Source organism: Engraulis encrasicolus, chromosome 4, assembly GCF_034702125.1.
Source record: "Engraulis encrasicolus isolate BLACKSEA-1 chromosome 4, IST_EnEncr_1.0, whole genome shotgun sequence".
NCBI lineage: Eukaryota > Metazoa > Chordata > Actinopteri > Clupeiformes > Engraulidae > Engraulis > Engraulis encrasicolus.
This window is the reverse complement of record NC_085860.1, coordinates 42,692,867-42,697,866: the sequence shown is the minus strand read 5'-3', so window position 1 is coordinate 42,697,866 and position 5,000 is coordinate 42,692,867.

Genomic DNA, 5,000 nt, shown 5'->3' with positions numbered 1-5,000 from the left:
TGCTCACTCTCTCTACCAGAGCTGGACTGGTAATTGGCATACAGAGTCATTTCCCGGTGGGTTGACTGTCATCAGGGGCCGATACTTTTTTTGTTTGTTTGTTTGTTTACCCTTAGAGACTGGGACACAATTTAAATGGGGCAGCGGCAGCCCATCGGTGCATCCTTAATATAAGACTGGGCCAACCATAATTGTGGTTTGGGGGTGGGGGTGTGGGGGTGAGGGGCTGGTCTATGCCAAAAATGCCCAGGCTAGTTTGTGGTCCCAGTGCAGCCCTCCTCTCTACCTTCCCTTCCCTTCTCTTCCCTTCCACTGCCTTCCTTCCTTCCTTCCTTGCTTCCCTCCGCTCTACACTCTGCTTTTGACAGCGGGCCAGCGATATTGCATTAACAGTAGCGAGCTCATTAAAAATTGAGCAAGGTCAGAAATGAAACTCCTGCGCCCATTAGTCATTTTGTCCTTAATTTCAGGACTCATTTCATTAATCATACGCCGGTGCTGCTGCCAAATTACTCTCCCTGACATTCTGTTGTCAGGTGCCACTGAGTGAATTGCGGCAGCGAAAAAACATCGCTTTTGTTATATATTTATAAAATGCTAATGGATACCTTTTTATCTGGCCACAAGAGGAGGTCAAGTGAGAAAGATCTGATGCCTGCCAGCTCTTCAGCGATATGAAGTGAGTACATGTTTGAGCGTATTATCTCATCCATATGAAGTGAGCACATGTTTGAGCATATTATTTTTTTGTTTCATCATACTGACAAAGATATTTTATTCAGTCACATTACTATATTACGTTATAGGCTGTTCTTCTTTTCACAGAGCCACTGTGCAAAAGCAATTGTAGATCTTTGAATTGACTTTGATTAAAGCTGATTTATTCAACAGTATAACCCAGTAAACCATGCTGTGCTAATTTAGCAGTATTCTGAGAATACATACAGGCTATATGGCCCCAATCAATGTAGTGTTATCAGAGTTGAATCTAAAACTGTTTTAGAGTACTTGGCTTCACAGGGTTAAAAGCAACACTTAAAAGAGTTTGACATTTGATATAACATTAAAATGGGACATATTCCCAGAACAGTGTTGGGTTTCCACTGCGTTTTACTGTGTACACATAGGGCAGTCATGGGTGAGCGGTTAGGGCGTCAGACTTGCATCCCAGAGGTTGCCGGTTCGACTCCCGACCCGCCAGGTTGGTGGGGGGAGTAATCAACCAGTGCTCTCCCCCATCCTTCTCCATGACTGAGGTACCCTGAGCATGGTACCGTCCCACCGCACTGCTCCCCATGGGGCGCCACTGAGGGCTGCCCCCTTGCATGGGTGAGGCATAAAATGCAATTTCGTTGTGTGCAGTGTGTGCAGTGTTCACTTGTGTGCTGTGGAGTGCTGTGTCACAATGACAATGGGAGTTGGAGTTTCCCAATGGGCTTTCACTTTCACTTTTCACATCGGTAAAAAACATATGCTACATATGACAGAGGAAGTACTGTACACTGGGCTGTGTATGAAGGCTACCAACATAGGGCAGTGGGAATGTGTTCATGCACTCAAATACTGTACATCAAACAAGCTTGTCATGTCACTTCTAACTAAAATAAATTAAAATGGAATAAAAACAAAATGCTACTTTGCCTCAGTGAGAACATGACAGTAAAATAGATGTGCCTTGGACTCTCCAGGTTAATGGTTGTGGATATGCTTAAGAGTGAAATTAATCTTTGCCAAACATTTGTAATGCAGGGAACTCAGCCTAAAAAACATGTCTGAAGTTCTCTGAACATTACAGCCTATATTTGTTATATGGCATGCAGAAATGCGTATGTTATATAGAAAATGACTTTTGTTGCTCAGATGCACTCGATTCTCCTGCCAAATCTATACAAAGTGTGGGTATTTTTCACAGACAAAGACGATCACTGTAACATTGTAGCATCTGTCTAGCACCTTTAGTGCTTTGTTACAGCAGCAGACGATCTTGGCAGCTGATAATATCCCTGAACACCCAGAAGCCGCCGTAAAGACCTGAGGCTGCCAAGTTGTCTAAAAACGAAGCACCTGCCAAAAGATCACATCAGCATCTACCTGCCGTGGCAGACAGACGCGACACGTCAGCCTTCAAGGTGCAGCAGCACTGTGACAAAAGGGCCTCGCACAGAAAAGTCAAAACTATGACTGCCATAAGAAATGAAATTGCAGAGGCGTTAGGACATGGGGCCTATGGCTGGCTTGCAGTCAGGAGAGCATTTGGTTTGGCAGTGTCTACTTGGGTTCTGTACAAGATCACTATGGGAGAATTCGAGTTTGAATAAAGACAACACTTACAGTTCATTTGGGAGAACAACATTAACAATAATAATATTTCTTAAAATATGCAAATATTATTATTGTTGTTATTGTTGTTGTTGGTGGTGGTGGTGTTAAAGGGACACTGTGCAGGAAATGGTCAAAAAAGGTACTGCAACTACGCTGCTCATTGAAACTGGGCTGCCTATTGCCAAATTTGATCTTTACATGAAAGTTTACAAAGTATTAAACAAATATTTTCTAGTATGGTCCAAGTACAGTCATTTTTGCTGCTAAAAATGGCTATTTTTGGAAATTCAAAATGGCGGACCATGGAGAAGATCCCCCTTTTCATGTATGAAAAGTACAATTTTTCCAGTCATAATGAATACTTAGAATTTGATGGTGGTGGTAAGTATTCAGGAAAAAGGTAACATTAGTGAATGGGCAGCATGAATTCTGGAAATAAACAACTAAAAATCTCACACAGTGTCCCTTCAATGTTATCAATGGTGCTGTTGTTCTTCCATTATGAATACAGTCAATGCACTGACATAGCTGACGTTGCTACTAATAACCACTGTCCTTCAGCAGGCGTGTTACATTACGGTGTAGGTGCATCATGCTAAATATGCCTGGACATGAAAAAGGCCAAATGAAGACACAATAGCCTTGCAGAGTGACAGCTCAGTGCTGTAAGATCAGAACAAAAAAACATTGAACACTTCGCCTTCGCAAAACATATTACAGTAATCAATATTGCCGTGCACTTCAGTTGGCCTATAAATCACTACAGTACAGGGCTGATGACGGGCAGAGCAGGGGGATCGATGGGTCCAAAAACAGAAGAAAAAGCACATTAGGGGCCCTCCCCGACCTGTTTGAGGTGCTTAATGCACCACAAGGACGACCGCTTTCATCGCCGCTCAGATTCACACTCCATCATGCAATATGCATGGACAGACGCCCAGGGTGCCAGCACATTGACTGGGGTATCGACAGCTCTCCCATCAGTGCAGGACACGCGTATAAAGAGTGTCACTGCCTTACAGTAACTATGTCTGCTGCTCGTCTACCTATTCTGTACTGTACACTGATCTGAATCTCTCTGTGCTGCTTGTCAGTCCAGTGAATCAGTAGAAGGCCGTGGCAGGGTGTGTGTGTGTGTGTGTGTGTATGTGTGTGTGTGTGTGTGTGTGTGTGCCCGAGCGTGTGTGTGTGTGTGTATCCGAGCGTGTGTGTGTGCCTGAGCGCGCGCGTGTGTGTGTGTGTGTGTGCGTGTGTGTGCGTGTGTGTGCATGTTTGTGTGCGCGCGTGTGTGTGTGCCCGAGCGGTGTGTGTGTGTGTGTGTGCGCGCGTGTGCGTGTGTGTGTGTGTGTGTGTGCGCGTGTTTGTGTGCGCGCGTGTGCGTGTGTGTGTGTGTGTGTGTGTGTGTGTGGCTATTTATGCCTCTGTTACTTCCCTCGCTGATGATGATTCACCAGCGCTCCCATCCAGTGTCAGAGAGGAGAGAGAAGCGAGGAGAGAGAGGAGGGAGAAGAAGAGAGAGAGAGAGAAAGAGAGAGGAGAGAGAGAACAGAGGAGAGAGAAGAGAGAAGAGAGAGAGGAGAGAGAGAACAGAGGAGAGAGAAGAGAGAAGAGAGAGAGGAGAGAGAGAATAGAGGAGAGAGAGGAGGGAGAAGAAGACAGAGAGAAGAGGGAGAGGAGAGAGAAGAGTGAGAGAGGAGAGAGAGAATGGAGGAGAGAAAGGAGAGAGAGGAGGGAGAAAAAGAGAGAGAGGAGAGAGAATGGAGAGGAGAGAGAGGAGAGGGCCTCTCCATCTCCATAGGAACCACTGAGAGCCAGCTCTGCACGACTCCAACACTCACAAGCTCTTGCAAACATACACTCAGCTAAGTTCATCACAGTACAGACAGTACAGCATAGCACAGCATCAGCCAGAAGAAACATCACTCACACGTGTAGACACATGCTCTCTCTCTCTCTCTCCCTCCCTCTCTCTCTCTCTCTCTCTCTCTCTCTCTCTCTCTCTCTCTCTCTCGCTGTCTCTCTCTCTCTCTCTCTCTCTCTCTCTCTCTCTCTCTCTCTCTCTCTCTCTCTCTCTCTCTCTCTCTCTCTCTCTCTGCCTTGCCTTGCTGACTCCCCATCACCCTGGCCCGGTAGCAGGTGCCACCTCTTCATATTCCAGCAGTCTCTGAGTGTGAAGACATGGTGAGACTGAACAAGCACGAGGGGAACGTAGTGTGTGTGTGTGTGTGTGTGTGTGTGTGTGTGTGTGTGTGTGTGTGTGTGTGTGTGTGTGTGTGTGTGTGTGTGTGTGTGTGTGTGTCACTTAGGGTGGAGACAGGTTGTAATTTAGTTCTTGTTTTTTCTTCTTCTTCTTCTGAGCGCCTGATGCGATAGAATGTGTTGGCCTTTTTTCACCACGACAAAGTGAAGTACCCAATCTGCTGCAACAGCTGTGGCTCCTAGTGTCAAATGGCAGCTACTGCGAGAGTTCAGGAGAGGAGAGGAGAGGAGAGGAGAGGAGAGGAGAGGAGAGGAAAAGAAGAGAGGAGAGGAGAGGAGAGGAGAGGAGAGGAGAGGAAAAGAAGAGAGGAGAGGACAGGACAGAACAGAAGAGGAGAGGAGAGGAGAGGAGAGGATCGAAGAGGAGCAGAGCGGCTGTAATGGTGTCCCTCAGAAGAGTGCCCAACATAAGGGCACAG